This window comes from Desmodus rotundus, chromosome 1 (assembly GCF_022682495.2).
Source record: "Desmodus rotundus isolate HL8 chromosome 1, HLdesRot8A.1, whole genome shotgun sequence".
NCBI lineage: Eukaryota > Metazoa > Chordata > Mammalia > Chiroptera > Phyllostomidae > Desmodus > Desmodus rotundus.
In genome coordinates this window covers 123,117,011-123,133,552 of record NC_071387.1, presented here as the reverse complement: position 1 = coordinate 123,133,552, position 16,542 = coordinate 123,117,011, and the positions used below count along the sequence as shown (strand labels likewise).

Here is a 16,542-nt window from a genome sequence, read left to right as displayed (position 1 = left end):
TTGGTGTATAAGAATGCCACTGATTTCTGAATATTAATTTTGTATCCTGCTACTTTGCCAAACTCATTTATTAGATCTAGTAATTTTTTGGTGTAATCTTCAGGGTTTTCTATGTACAATATCATGTCATCTGTGAATAATGACAGTTTTACATCCTCCTTTCCAATTTGGATGCCTTTTATTTCTTCTTCTTGTCTGATTGCTGCGGTTAAGACTTCCAGGACTATGTTGAATAAAAGTGGTGAACGTGAACATCCTTGTCTTGTTTTTGATCTTAAGGGAAACAATTTTAGTTTCTGTCCATTCAATATGATGTTGGGTGTGGGTTTGTCATATATGACCTTTATAATGTTGAGCTATGTTCCTTCCATCCCCACTTTGCTGAGAGTTTTTTTACCATAAATGGGTGCTAGATTTTGTCAAATGCTTTTTATGCATCTATTGATATGACCATGTGACTTTTATCCTTCACTTTGTTTATGTGATCTATCACATTTATTGATTTGCAAATACTGTACCAACCTTGCATCCCCAAAATAAATACCACTTGATCATGGTGTATGATATTTTCAATGTATTGTTGGATCCAGTTTACTAATATTTTGTTGAGGATTTTAGCCTCTATGTTCATCAGGGAGACTGGCCTATAATTTTCTTTATTTGTAGTGTCCTTATCTGGTTTTGGAATTAGGATAATACTGGCTCATAAAAAGAGCTTAGAAGTCTTCCTTCCTCTTTAATTTTTTTGGAATAGTTTGAGAAGGATAGGTGTTGGGTTTTTCTTGAATGTTTTGTAAAATTCAACTCTGAAACCATCCAGTCCAAGACTTTTGTTTGCTGGGAGTTTTTTAAATACTGCTTCAATTTCATTACTTATAATGTCTATTCAGGGTTTCTGATTCTCCCTGTTTGTTTGGAAGATTGTATGTTTCTAGGAATTTATCCATTTCACCCAGGTTGTCCAATTTGTTGGCATATAGTCGTTCTTAGTATTTTCCTACAATCCTTTATAAACATTTCTGTGGTGTCAGTTGTTAATTCTTCTCTTTCATTTCTGATCTTATTTATTTGGGTCCTCTCTCATCTTTTCTCAATGAGACTGGATAAAGTTTGTCAATCTTGTTTATCTCTTCAAAGAGCCAAATCTTGGTTTCATTGATCTTTGGGTTTTTTTTAGTTTCTATGTCATTTATTTCCACTCTGATCTTTATTATTTCCTTCCTTCTACTAACTTTGAGCTTTGCTTGTTGTTGTTTTTCTAGTTCTTTAAAGTGTACAATTACATTGTTTATTTGAGATTTATCTTGCTCCTTGAGGTGGGGCTGTAATGCTATGAACTTCCTTCTCAGGACTGCTTTCACTGTGTCCCATAGATTTTGGGTTGTTGTGTGTTCATTTTCATTTGTTTCCAGGAAATTTTTGGTTTCTTCATTTATCTGATTGTTAACTGGTTCATTGTTTAATGACCCATTTAATTTTTAGCTTTTTTATTGTAGTTGATTTCTAAAGTTCCATACCATTGTGGTCAAAGAAGGTGCTTGATATTTTACTTGATATTTTACTCTTCTTAAACTTGTTAACACATTTTTTGACCTAACACATAGTCTATCTTTGAGAATGTTCCATGTGCACTTGTTAATAGTGTATATTCTGCTGCTTTATGATGAAATGTTTTGTAAATATAATTAAATCCATCTGATCTAGTATCATTTTAAAGTCACTCTCACCATGTTGATTTTTTGTCTGGAAGATCTACGCATTGATGCCAGTGGGATGTTAAAATCCCCCACTATGACTGTATTGCTGTCGATCTCTTCCTTTATGTCCAACAAGATTTTCTTAATATATTTAGGTGCTCCTATGTTGGGGTGCATATATGTTTACAAGGGTTATATCCTCTTGTTGGATCAATTCTTTTAGTGTGCCTTTGTTTTGAAGTCTATTTTGTCTGATGTAATTATTGCTACCCCAGCTTTTTTGTTTGTTTGTTCTATTTGCATGGAATATTTTTGTTATATCTCTTCACTTTTAGTCTGTGTATATGTTTTGTTCTGAGATGAGTCTCTTGAAGACAGCATATATATGGGTTATTTTATTATTCACTCAGCTACCCTATGTCTTTTGATTGGAACATTTAATCTGTTTATATTTAAGGTTATTATTGATAGGTAGTTATTAATTACCATTATATTCTTTAACATATGTTCCTCTCTCTCTTGATTTCTTTTTTTCATCTCCTCATCTTCTCCTCCTCCTCTCCTCCCCCTCCTCCTTCTTCTTAAAGCAATCCCTCTAACATCTCTTACAATATTGGTTTGGTGATAATAAACTCAAATATATTATATATTGGTCTGGGAAGCTTTTTATTTCACCTTCAATTTTAAGTGATAGCCTTGCTGGATAGAGTACTTGTGTTTCTAGGTCCTTGCTTTTCATCACTTTGAATATTTCATACCACTTCCTTCTGGCCTGAAGTGTTTCAGTTGAAAAATCTACTGACATCCTTATGGGAACTACTTTGTAAGTGATTAATTGCTTTTCCCTGGCTGCTTTTAAGATTCTCTCTTTGTCTTTAATCTTGGATGTTTTAACTATAATGTGTCTTGGTGTGGGCCTCTTTGGGTTCATCTTTTTGGTGACTCTGTGCTTCCTGGACTTGTGTGATTTTTTCCTTTACCAGTTTAGGGAAGTTTTCAGCCATTATTTCTTCAAACAGATTCTTTATCCCTTGCTTAATTTCTTTGCCTTCCAGTACCACCATGATGTGGATGTTGTTTTGCTTGATGTTGTCCCAGAGGCCCCTTAGACTTTCCCCATTTTTAAAAATTCTCTTCTTTCCAATACTCTATTTGGGTGCTTACTGTTGTTACCTTGTCCTCTAAATTGTTGATTCAGTCCTCTGCTTCATCTAACCTGCTGTTGATTTCTTCTAGTGTATTCTTCATTTCAGTTATTGTATTCTTCATTTCTGACTGGTTCTTTTCTATGGTTTCTATGTCCTTTTTCATGCTTACTATCTCTTTGTTTAAGTTCTCACTGAAATCATCCATTCTTCCCCTAGGGTTCTTAAGCATCCTTATAACCATTGTTCTAAACTCTGCATTTGGTATTTTGGTTGCTTCTATTTCATTTAATTCTTTTTCTAGGAATTTCTCTTGTTCTTTCATTTGGCGCATTTCTTTGTCTCCCTCATTTTGTTCTATGCATTAGGTAGATCTGCTATGACTCTCAAACTTGGTATGATGACTTTATCATAAAGGTTTCCTGTTACATTCAGAGACACAATCTTTCAGATCACCTGAGCTCTGTCCTCTAGGAATGTGCACCATCCTGTTATAGGTGAGTCATGAATGCTGTTGGCCCTTTCTTGGGTGAAGTTAACCCTTCAGTCTGACTGACTATAAGGGTAAACCTTGATTACCATGTATGAGATGCTGTGCAGGGGCTGACCCCACCCCCAACCACCCCAAGGCAGAGTCGCTCCACACAGAGTCTGGTGCTTTCTGGAATCCCCCTTTAGTTGTGCCACTTGTGTGGCTAGTTGAGTCAAGCTCTGTGTGGTCTGAAGCCCACCACTGGTTGTGTTGGTTCTGGGTCCACTTCGGTGGGGTTCAGGTACAGGTTGATGTCAGAAGTTATGTGTATTTGGCCTTGGGCTACCTGTCTGGAGCTATCAGACTGTCCACTGTTTGTGACTGTATCTACTAGGCCTGGGTGTGTCAGGGGTGGGGGCACAATCTGTATTCAAGGATTGGCCTCTCCAGTTTAGAGATGGGGACAGATCTGTAAAACGGCCAAGGCTCCCTGAGGTTCACCTCCACCTCTCAGCTACTCTGCCTTCCCCTAAGGTTTCCTGGTCTTCCTCCAATGCCTTCCAAAAAAAAGACTGTAGAATGGGCCCAAGCTGGCCCAAATCCACAGACCCCTCCACAAGTTGTGAGCTCAGTAGGGCAAGGCAACTGAGGTCAGAAGGACAGGGCTAGAGGATCCCTAGCTCAAGGGTTTCATAGTCAGGCACTCAGTGAGGGGCAAGTAGCACCTATCACAGAGCCAAACCACTCAGTCTCTGCCAGAGTTCCCAACTCTAGCTGCCCCTGGAAGGGTGTGCTGTAGGTTCAGGTTGGGTGCAACTGGCTGTCCCCTCTGTAGAAGCAAGCTCAGTGGGGTGGAGCCACTGGGCTCAGGAGGACAGATCAAAACAATCTCTCCTTGAGGGTGATGCTGGCCCAGCCCACAGGAGGGGCTAAGCACTTCACCCAAGTCCCAGGAAATAGCGTCCAAGGGACTCCTACTCTGAATATCCCAGCTCGGAGTAGCTTTCCCTTCCCCACCATAGAACTGAGCTTGGTAGGGTAGGTTATCCAGGACTTGGAAGGGGAGATCCAAACAGTCTCCTATTGGGGCTGGTGCCTGCAAACTATAGCAGGAAGGTGTTACTTTTTTCCCTTCCCAGGATAGGTTGGGATGAGCTCATGGGGGAGATAAGAGTTCCCTCACCCTATGATACAGCCATACAATGTAGCACCCACCTGTCTGATTCCCAGACAAAAGCTTCCCCAGGAGACATGCTCTGAAAGTCCCCGCTCTGTAGAGCAAGTTCTCTGATCCCCCTGCGTGACTGAACTCAGCAGGACTGGCTGGCCAAGTGATTTAACAGGTGGGGTGTGGGGTGGGCCAGCTGCATTCCCAAGGTGGGGGAGATCAGTCTCCTTTTCAAAGCCACACAGTTCAGTCACTGTCTGAGTCTCCACCAAGATCCTCTCTAGACAAGGAGGGCCTTGAAACAGTCAGGCCAGCTTTTCTGACCCACCAGACTGCTCATGACTCAGTTATCTCAACTCTCTTGATAGCTCATGGCTTAATTGAAACTCTCTCCCATCTTGCACAATACGTATTTGGCACCAGCCACAATGGCCAGTGGTCGGACTGACCTTCCTGCACCTGGGAACAGTCCATCCCTTTACCTAACCCACTGTCCTGACTGACAACCTGAATCCCTGAGGCAACAGTCCAGAAGAACAAGAGACTAACCCCTCCCTTATTCCCCCACGGCCCTACACTTTTTCTTTTCAAAACCCCATTCTTGCCTTCCTCCACTGCTACAGTCTGCCCAGATTCAGCCCACATGCAGTGCAGCTTCAAATAAAGGCACTTGGATCAGATCATCTGGCCCCTCCCATCTCTATCCCTCACACATTTCTGACAGGCCCCAAAAGTCATTGCTGGGCACAGCCAGCAGACCCCTCCACAGGACCTGAGCATGGCAGAGTGGCCTCACCAGCAGTCGGGGGACTAGGCAGTGCATTCCTCCAGGCTGGTACTATAACAATACAAGTGCTCATCCCTGGAAGGTGGTATCTGGGTCTCTAGCAGACTTCCTTTTCTCCCAGGCAGACTGAATCCCCCCTGATTTTCACCACCAGGTGCCATACGGGCTCCTCTTCTCATCCTTGTTCCTCTGGGTTGGGAATCCCTGCATGAGGTTGAGACCCCAAGCTCCTGGGAGGAGGGAGTGTTACAGCCAAGATATCTCTCTGACTTTTCACTGCACGTGGGTGACAGAAAGAGCAGCCCTTTCTGCATCTATGTCCTTCTTACCAATCTTTATGTGCCTTCTTCTGTAAATCCTTGGTTATAATATTTCAGTTCAGCTAGAGTTCATTTGGTTATTCAGGTTGATTGCTCTATAATTTAGCTATAAATCCAGTTTGGGGGAGGGAGCAGGTAGGTGTGGCTTCCAGCTACTCTGCAGCCATATTGGAATCTCCAGCCTTCTTTGGAAAGATGGAAAAACAAGGTTTTTGCAATTTAACATCTCAAAATGAGCTAACGTGAAATCCCTAGAGATACAAAAAAATGGAATTAATTATACTCCCAATGTCTTCAAAGACAAATAGAATGAAGGCACAGAGCAAGCAAAAAGAAAAGAAATTATGTCCTAGCGAGATTACAGGGTTTCCTTTTCAGAGGTTTTCCTCCAAGTGAAGTCCTCATTAGAAAACATGTTTCTCACAGAAATGGCCTGAGCAGACCCATGCAGAGGGTCCGAGTCGGCTCTTCCTGGCAGAGAGGAAGCACCTATTATCTGGTTCTGAAAAAAATGCAGGAAAAGCAGAGAGTGTTATGCCTAATATACTCCACCTGGTCAATAATTGTAAATTCCCTTCTCGTTTATTTCCTTTCCACCTCCATTCAGAGGGCCACCAGGAAGAAAACCAGCCTCTAAAGGAATGCCCAGAAAAATTTAATGAAAGTGCGTCCCCAAGAGCACCTTCTCTGCCACAGGGCCCAGGAAACAAAGTCCTCTGTTTGGTACCTACCTAACAGGTAAGGTAATCGGAGACTTTCATCCCCCTAAAGACAACAAGATACCTGTGCTCCCTTTCCCTCCCCCTCCCCAGCCACACCCAGGTGCCTGGTAGCATCTATGCAATCAGACAGCAAATAAGGGACCATGACACTAGTGTCATTGTTCTTAACACCTCGGCAAGATCCCTTTTCCTCCCAATGTCACTACAGAGGGAAAAATATCCTCCAAATGGGAAGGAGAGAAGTAGGGCAGGTGATTTAGGAGCGGTGGCCTGCTGAGCAGCAGAATTACCCCTGTCACTTGCTGCCGTCCTTCGGGACATACACACATACATAGAGCCCCTCCCCTCGCATCAAGCACAGGGGTGAGGCGCACATCCCCTGAGGGCACAGGCTGCCTCCCTCCAGGACACCCCTCATTCCCCATGTGCAAAGCAGCTGCCCATCTTTTGAGACCAGGGCAGTGCTCCACACAGAGCCCTAGAAATGTGATACAATGCAACAGTCCTGGGCCAAGCCCAAGGTGGGTCCTAATTCCAGCTTCTCCCAGATGTGAAATCTTGAACAAATAACTTCTTTGAACCTTTATTTCTTCCTGCGGTACATGGAGGTAGCACCTCGTAGACACAGCTGATATGATGTTCAAATAAGATATGTGTAACAGCTCCTCGTCTGGCATATAACAGGAGCCCAATAACTATCAGGGTGCTCACTATTTCTCTCTCTTTCTCTCCCTCTCTCTCTCTTACACACACACACAAATACACACCACACACACAAAGCAACACCAGACAAAAAGGACAGAGGATCAGGAAAGGAACACAGGTACATGTCACTCAAGCTTCCAGAGTCACCGCATCCTCATCTGTAAAATCAGGACTTTAGGGTACATGAGTTTGTCGATTCCATGAAGAACTGAACTGACCCATAAATGAGGAAGAGAAAAGAAGTAAATGAAACAAAGGAATGATAGACCTCAAGCAGGATGGCAGGTAGGATGACAAGCATTCCTCTGATTCCCTTAAAGGTCCCAGTCCCAGAGGATGCAGGAAGACACAAAATGCAACCAATTTAATCCCACTCAACAAATGGTAGCTTGGTAACAAGTTCAACACCACACACTAAAAATGTTTCACTGAGGGTGGAAATGTTTCCTCCTCTTTGGTTTCAACCTTGCTTGCTTTTGAGCCAAGAGGAAGAGAGGTGGACAGATGGAAGAGCAGCACAGAGGAGAAGTTCAAGCAGATCCCCATCACACACGTATTTTCCTCCAGGCAGGCTCCTGAGCTCAGATTCCTGAAAGAGGCCACATAATTGGATATTTGATAACATATCAAAATGTAGATTGTGAATGCCACAGGGAGCATCAGTTTCAAAAAATAGATTCTCAGGAGATATTGAGCACATACTTTTTGCACCTGACACAGGTGAAACCAGGAAACTGTTGGGTCAGAAATTTCATTATGACATATGTGAGGGAGTGAAAAAGAAGTACCAAGTATTGCTCAGAATGGGCATATCCACCCCATTCTCATCGGATTCCCAGGGGCCCAGCTTAGGAAGGGGAAGGCAGCCTACCTCCCTCTACCTCTGAAGTGTTTAGGAACCCTGTGGCCCAGGGTTTGCGTCAGTTTCTTCCTCGACATGTATCGTGGGACATGAAGACACTGGATATGTCTCTAGCTACCCTTAAGACAGCTAACCCTTCAGTGATTAAGTGTTGAATGGAGGTCAAAGAACGAAAATAAAAGAAGAAAGCATGAAAGATGTCTTTTCAGATAGGTGTCTCACCTTACCCTGAGCTGGGTGGTAGTCAGAAACTGGGTGGTCCTGGAGAACCACCAGCGACCCACCCATTCACTACCTAGTAGTGAACAGAGATTCTAAGCAAACAAAATATTTTGCATTTTTGAAAAGGGTGCTGCCTTTTGACTCAAATTCATTTTAGTTCAACAACATTCTTTCCCTGTCTTGCATTGTCCTTGGGAGAGTTGAAGGTTGCCCATCCTCGAGTTAGCTGAGGGCTGCCTTGGGTGCCTTTTGTTGGAGATTAGCAAAAGTGGGGGATTTGGTTTCCCTGACTCCAGGTATTAGAGGTGTTTGTGCTTGGGCAGGGAAGAGCCCGGCATCTGCGCTGAACTCATTTAACCTGAAGACAGATGGTTCTGTGCATTCCCTAATGAATGCTTGACTCTATCGAGCCAGTATCACATAAAATAAACCCAAACATTTTTTGCTGGCAGGTTAAAAAAATAGGCGGGCAGTGTGAGATTAGTCCTCAGATGTGTTTCCTTCACTATTAGGGCTCTTTCCTTTGTTGTTGTCTCAGGTAAAATGTCTGTGCTCTCATTATAAAACCACGGGAGAATGAAAAACACAAAGAAAATAAAGATTTGTGGTGAAATAAAGTATCATGGAGGCCCCCTCGCCCCTTAGCTATAAGAAATGAAATACGTCTTTACAGTATTCTCAAACTAACTCTGAGAAGGCTCCCTTGACTCATCCAAAACTGGACCCACCTGCGTACCTGACACCCCAACTCTGTCCCAGACCACGTCAGCTGACAGTGCTCCAGTCTTTACTCTCAAATGCTGCAACTTTGTGGCAAACCCAGTAGCATGATTTCACTCTGTCCTGTTTGGCCTTTCTTCAATAAGTATTAAGTGGGAGAAGAGCTGACAGAGGAGAGTTCCCCTCCTTTTTAGGAAGGTCCTCTTTACTCCCCAGTAAGGGTTTCAGAGGCTACATCATGCAATGGAAGAAACCGGGTGGGGTGCTACAGAATTCACACGTGGTTTTCCCGTCCGGAGATGTGGAAGGAATATGTATCTTATGTATTGTATCTTTTACCCTTGCATTTTTGCACTGAGTTCTCTGCACCCTCCCCAAGCAGATCAGGCCTGCTGTTCAAGGGAACACTGAGGAGAATACCAAAGCCCAGAGCTAAGAAGCCAACGTGCAGACTGGCAGGGCTGGGAGCCCCAAGTCTCAGGAGCCAGATGAGTTTGTTTGATTTAGTGGCAGCACCAATCTGATCCTGTAAATTGTTTCCTAGCAGAATGTAGCCATCTCTCTTGAAAGTCAGTCTGACTGTAATTTGTTACTAATTGTAGTTTAAAATGAGCTACTCTGGGCCCAGCTGATAGCAAAGCATAAATTCAAGTGACTGCTCTTAGGATGTCCTTGGATTAAAGTGAGCTGTAGGACTTTCACTCTGCGGCTTCTGGAAAATGGATCGTTTCCATAGCACCTTACTCATCAAATTAACGTGAACTCCCAAGTGGTGGGAAAGAAGGGTGTTTTGCAGTGTTTAAATCTCATCACGGAAGAGTGTCACAGTGGCTATCGTGCACTTTGCTTCTATTACCAAGGCCTTTTCTGGCCGTCCGTCTTCTGAGATTATTACCGCTCCTTAGACCACTTTCCCCTTAGGGCAGTATTCATAAAATGCGGTCCGTGGAGCATGTTGGGTTTTTGCAACAATGCAGAGTTCTAGGGCCCAGTCCAATTTGCTAAATCAGAGCTTGGGTGTGGAGCAGGAGACAGGTCCCAGGAATCGGCAGTTGAATCCCTGAGGGATTCTGATGCACACCCAAGTTTGAGAACCACCGCCCCATAGGGAGATTAGTCAGCTCACCCACAGAGATTTCTAAGTCAAAAAACCGAGTGCTGATTGTAGTGGAATCTAAACCAAGAGCAGAGCATGGAGTGGAAGCACCAGGACGGACTCCTGTCTCTCTCTCCAGCCTCCGCCCCTGTTCAAATCATTGCCTTTCCCACCCTGGGTGCAAACATCCCAGCACACCTAGCCTGGGGTAAGGCACGGTATCAAAATCACAAACCACATGTCAGGGTCTCCATCATTTGGTCTTGATCGCCTTCTCTGTCTGCCAAGCACACTCCACTCCAGCCAGGTCAGTGGCCTCTCTTCCGCTCACACAGCCGTGCCTGTCCCGGTCTCCACGTCTGCGCTCCTGCTGCTCCCCCGCCCACACAGAAAGGCCTGCTTCCGCTCCTTGATACATCCCAACCCTACACGTCTCCTGATTGACTCCCAACTGCAGGTGACCCTTTTCTGTCCATTCTGGAACACCCCCATCCTTCCATCTTCTGAAACTCCACTTCCCTCAGAATCAATCACAGGTTTGGTTTTGTTGTTGTTGTTGCTTGGTTTAAATGAGCATTTAATAATGACATGTGTGAGATTCATCTTGCTAGCTGGAACTGGAAGCTCTTGAGGCAACTTTCCCTCAATTTTTAGTACTGAGTACAAAGTATATGGTGCTAATCTAATAAATTCTTGTTAAGGTGTTGATTGATGGAACACCTCCCTGCCTACCCAGAGGATTATGTGGTAATTTCTACCACTCCTATGATGTCTGGTGCCAGCCAGTCCTAACTGAGTCACCATTACAGAGGAAACTGGAAATTGGCACAAGACATATTGGCACAAAAAGGAAAGTACTCAACCCGTCATTCTATACCAAGTACCAGCTATGTGCCAGGCAGGTCCTGGGTTAGGTACTAAGAATACAGGGATTAGTAAAGCATTCTCCTGATGGGGTCCCTACCCTTCCATTGGAGACAATATCCAGGTGCTCATAAAAACCAACACATATGAGACAGGAAGGATATCTGTGGGCTCTGAAAGCAAGAGGCGGAGGGCCTGACCTGCACTGCGGGACCAGAAGGCAGAAAACTAACTGTGCTGGAGACACAGAACTCAGAGCCTCTAGTCCAAGACTGTGCAAACCTCTCCCCACACCCTCCTCACTTTACTGAAGTCGCAAAACCTTCCCTTCGGTGACTCCCAAACAATTAAAAAGCTGATTCGGTCCATATGGCTGAATTGCGACTACCAGGTGATTAATCTGTTTTTATCCCCAGCTTGGCCAAATCTCTGGAATTCTCCTTGGACTTTCCAGCAACAAAATGAGTAAGATAATAGAGCCCTGCTAAACACATACTGTGAAGATTCAGAAATGATTGGAACATATTTGAACTCCTGGAAAGGGAAAGCAATCATGGCTCCAAACAAGCAGAGATTTAGCCCCAAATTTCTTTGCTAGCCAACCCCAGAAAAAAATGTGCAGGAATGAGGGACAAGCACTCTGTGTGTGCATGCATGTACACACGGGTGTGCGTGTGTACTAAACCTCAGTTGCACAGTTCAGCTACTCTCTTGTGACTTTCTGTGGATTGCAACAAAGGGACTTTTAGGGGGTTCCAAAAGAATCCTCTTAGGGAAATTTGGCAGCCTATCAAGTAGCAGAGAGTATTGTTTATCTCTGAATAGCTTTGTCAGCAATGGGCAAACTTAACAACAAGATAGTTATCCTGAAAGCTCAGTGTGGAGAAAAAGCAGTAACATATGGAGACAGAGATGTGTTTTTATTATTTTTCTTTTCTGTAGGGCTTGAATAACGTGTGCGACATACGGCTCTTGAGAGTGCGTGGAGAAGGCAGGGAAGGTGGTAAGGGAGCCACCGGAGAGTCTGGCCAGCCTCTTAATGTAGCCCCATTCAGTCAGATGGGTTGGATTATGCAAACGCACACATTGAAGGCATTTCTGTTCAGCCTTTAAAACATGAGATTCAAAATAGCATTGTTATAAGACCCAGAAGATTTAAATAGATAAAGCATCTGATTGTATTTAACAAAAAGCAAAACACTTAAAGTGACTAAATCTAGGAACACCATTGTATTAAATCCAATCTGCTTCTAAAAGCCATTTTATAATTAATCCAACCACAAAAGAAAAAGATACCTGCTTTTACAAATACATGTTTTCATGGTCCATCCTGCATGTCTCTCTCCATTAAACATTGAAACGTCACCCGTTTAGAAGACAATTTAATAAGAAGAAAATATATTTACATTTTGCTTTCTATGTGTCAAGCACCTTTCTGAAGTCTTTGGGTATCTTAACTCATGTACTACTTGCAACAACTCTGTGAGGAAGATATTAGCTTTACTTCCACTCGCAGTTGAGGAAACTGAGGCACAGGAGGTCAAGCAGCGTGCCCTGGGTCACAGAGTTGATCAGTGGTAAAGGCACAACTTGACGCCAGGCACGTGGATGCCAGAGTCCACCTTCCTGTCCCCTCTGCCGTACCTTCACTCAAAGGCTTAGGAAGACGGATGCTGACAGTGATTATAACTGTCCTGGAGTAGGTTGGAAAACATACAGTGTTTCCTGAGGCTTTCCATAGGCTGACTTTTAAAAGTCTTATTTAGCTAGATGGTTAATGATAAGGCAGTCACAAGTTAATTTAGAGTGAACTAAATACCATAAACAAATCATACAGGGCTAATTTATATAACCTAAGTCAGAATGTGCCGTGAAAGCAAGAAAATGTTTGAGAAAACTATCTTCAGAGAACAAGGGCGGTAAGTTAAAATGGACTCCCTGAGGTAGAAAGACTCTATTCTTCGCAATTTACCCAAGTGCTTGGAGGTGACTTAAAATTCCCAGCCTGTGCTCAGATCTGAGTTTAAAAGTGCTTCTTTTAGCAGCTCTCGCAGGCTAAATTATGACTTCAAAGCAGAAATGTCTCCATTCACAAAATGGGTCACTGACAAGAGCTCTAGGGCGCAAAGAACTCTAACAAGCAAAGAAATATGGCAACAAGAAAAATGAATCTTTACCCTAGGTTCTGGCACCTCTTATCTCTCTCACTCTGCATGACAATAGCGAGTCTCCTCCGCCCATCCCTCTCCCTGGGAGGAGCACAGGAAAGGGAGCCGGCTCAATTAAACCCCGTGGGCCCTTCAGGCAGAAGGATGCTGGCGTCGAGGACATTCACCTCTTCTCTCCCTCCTGCTTTCACAGTGGGAGCGGCTGGGCTGAGGCCCTGCGGTGGCGGTTGACCACGACTTGAGGACCAAGCTTGGGGCTGGGAGTCTGGGCCCAGGGGACAGGGAAATGCCCTCCAGAGGCTTCCCGTGAGTCCGTCCGAGACCAGACCTCCCAGGTCACTGAGGATCCACCGAGGACCGCAGCTCTTCTCGCCGTGTGACGCTGCCCATCTCTACATCAGGGCGGGGTTTGGGTCTGAAGAGAAGGCGGGAACGGCCCGGGCCCGTGCTGACATATTTTAATTGCACAAACAGAACGTGGCTTTGGAAATACCAGTGTTTACAGTGTGGGGATGAAGGGAGACTGTTTTAGGGAGCATGAAAACCTTCTGTGTGCCTCAAGGGAGGAGCCTAGAACCTTCAGTGGTGTAGGTGATCCGGCAGCACAGCAGTTGGAGCCCCGGGAGGCAAAGAATGCAAGAGAAGGGAGGGGCCCACGTTAAGACATACATGGAGATGCCATAAAGGCCCCCCTGTCAGCCAGGTGGTGAAGCAACTTGGAGCCGAAGGCAACTTGGCAGCATTAGGTGAAGCCTTTACTCCACAGGCTCAGCTCTGCTCCACTGGGAAGTAGTCCTTAGCAAAAGTCAGCTTGGAACCTCCAGCCAGTGGGCAGTGGAATTAGTGGAAGGACCCTTGTTCCACGCGGGTTGCTGGGTTTTGCCTCAGTTGCCAGTCTGGAACTGCAGTTCTTTCCGAGGAGTACAGCAGAGCTGGGACTAAGACCAGGTGGCCACGCTCCTGATGCTTTATCTGGGTCTTACCATTTTCCCCCTTCACCCTCCCAGGAGCTTGAACTCCTTCTCCTACCCCAACCCTGAAGAGGGAAACTTGTTCAAACAGGGCCCTGTGGAAGAGCCAGGCATCAAGTCTTGACAGTTTGCTCCTAAGCGGTACATTGCATTTCCTCCAAGACCTGCTGGACACACGCCCTCCGCTTTCAGGGCTTCCGCTCGCCCCTCCTCAGCAGAGGCGGCCGTCTCCGGAGGGTGCCACTGGGTGAGACACCAAAAGCACGTGATCTGATCCCTAGGTCAGTACGGCAAGTCCACTGGTAGGATGAGAAAACCCACCTTTTATAAAAGGGAGGGAACCGTTTCATACCATTATTTAAAATCTCCCTCCCCACCACTGTACCTCTCTCTACTTTTCCTGGTTAAAAAAAGAGAGAGAGACAAAATCAGCACTTCAACTCTTCCTGCTGTGTTGACTCAGCCAGGAAAACATAGAAAACAAACCCAGCTCCCTAGGAACAGAATATTGACAAGAAAGGGTGGAAAAAGTTAGCTGAGGGCCCAGTGGGAAAAAACTGGATGCATCACGAAAAATCAGAAATGAAAACAAAAGCGAGATCTTCTATTATTACCAATATATACAGTATCAAGACACAGGTGGAGGAAAATGTGGGGAAAATAATAAGGAAAGCAAAGAAGGGAAATTTTGTGCAACTGTGTCTCTTTTTCTAGTGGAAAGACAATCCAAACTGGCAGTTGGAACTGACAGTCTGATTTTGGCTGTGCCACTAAATGGCTGTGTGACCTTGGCCAAGACATTGCCCACTTCTGACCCTCAGTTCCAGGTTTTGGTCCAGCCACAATCCAAACAAACACACCCAACCAATTAATCAATCCACTAGCACTGGTCTATCACGAATTGTTCTTCCATTTTGATGCCTATATACAGAGAAACAAAGGGGAAAGAAGAAAACTGTCACACTAAGTCACCTGCTTCCTTGTAGAAAGATTGTTTCATTTCCATATCCTTATGAAACAATTTAAAAGTCATTTTTACATATTCTCTCCTTCTCTCTCTGTCACACACACACACATACACACAAATGCTTTCCCTGTGATTTAAAAGAAAAATTTTGTTTGACCTGACATTCAAAAAATAAAATAGTAGGTGATGTACTGTGAAATTAATATTGCTGTGTTTCTGTTCTGCCATCATTAACTGTAACAAGCAGGATGCAAAAAGAGCTGACTAAGCATGTGGGCTTGTAGAAAATAATGCTATTTCACTTCCAGGAAGAGCATAAATCGTTTCCTGCAGATAAAACAAGGACTCAGGGACTTATCACACCCTTTTCTCTCTTCTTAGAACTTAGTAAATAATGTAGGCACAATCATCAAGTCTGAGGATATGTTTTCAGAATACATTCATTATCTCTTAGCTAATGAGACTATCACCCACATTTTTAAATGTTAAATACATATAGTGTAAAGAAGAAAAGAAAAAATGTGGCATCTGATACCAAAATTAGTCCTTTTTTTTAAAGATTTTATTTATTTATTTTTAGAGAGGGGAAGGAAGGGAGAAACAGAAGGAGAGAAACATCAATGTGTGGTTGCCTCTCAAGTGCCCCCCACTGGGGACCTGGCCCACAAACCAGGCATGTGCCCTGACTGGGAATCAAACCAGTGACACCCTGGTTCTCAGGCTGGTGCTCAATCCACTGAGCCACAACAGCCAGGGCAAAATTAGTCTTTCTATAGCTACTGAGAATTACAAAAATTCTCTGTGATGAAAGCAGGGAACTTGAAAATGGTAAATAATGTGTAGAAGGAAGAGATGTAGAGAATTTTATCTGCAGGGTCTACCCTTCACCCTCACCCATGAGACGCTAAGTGGAGAAACACAAGGAGTCGCTTATAACATTTGCAGTGGTGTGCTCTTTATTTAATGCACTCAGCTACTTAATTAGCATGCTAATATAAATCTTTTAGAAACTGTGTGCAAAGTCAACAGGGGGTCTGAGTCCTGATATTATTTTTCCCACAGCTGAGTAAATGATTTCCACCACCACCACACGCATAGGCTCACCCTCATTAGTATGTATGAAATGAGTGGAGTAAGCATTGGAGATTTATACTGTACCATATACAACTTAATTAATAAGAAAGGAAGGCATTTCTAGAGGAGGAGGTAAACATTTACCTCTTACATACCTCTGTTTAATTAATAATATAAATCCATCAAAAGGGGGCAACTTTAAAAGTGCTTTCCTCATCTTCTCTACCTATGTACCTGTTAACTAACCTTTTCTTCAGTAACTTACAGACGTTAAGGTGCCATTACCTTTAGGAAGAGTCTGCAATTTCATTGTAGCCTTAATGTCCCTACCCCACAACAAACTTAGTCATTCGGTGAAATTTAAATGAATGTCATCCCTCCCCCCAGTGTTCCAGGTACACAGGACACAGAGGAGGAGCCCAATTTTCAGGTAACTTTTAGTTTTGTAGAGGAGATAAGGGTAAAAAGAACTGATACCAGGAGGGAATTTTCAAAGGTATATATAAATTGCTAAAAAGAGCCTCAGGCAATGGTGATGGGGGAGCAGAGCACACAGGGGAGGCAGTTGAAGGCTTCACAAAG

At 44.0% G+C, this 16,542-nt stretch overlaps 1 long non-coding RNA gene across 3 annotated transcripts in view; it reads right to left on the bottom strand.

Moving 5' to 3' along the window:
* LOC123480852 (uncharacterized) overlaps positions 1 to 16,542 on the bottom strand; it is a 112,746-nt gene that overhangs the window by 69,650 nt on the left and 26,554 nt on the right. Inside the window, exon 4 of one of the 3 annotated variants that reach the window (XR_006656984.2) lies at positions 11,786 to 11,887. The exons of the other annotated variants lie outside the window; for them this stretch is intronic. This is a non-coding gene — a long non-coding RNA (uncharacterized lncRNA). Of the gene's footprint in view, positions 1 to 11,785; positions 11,888 to 16,542 lie in introns of those variants that run through there. 3 annotated transcript variants of the gene reach the window in all.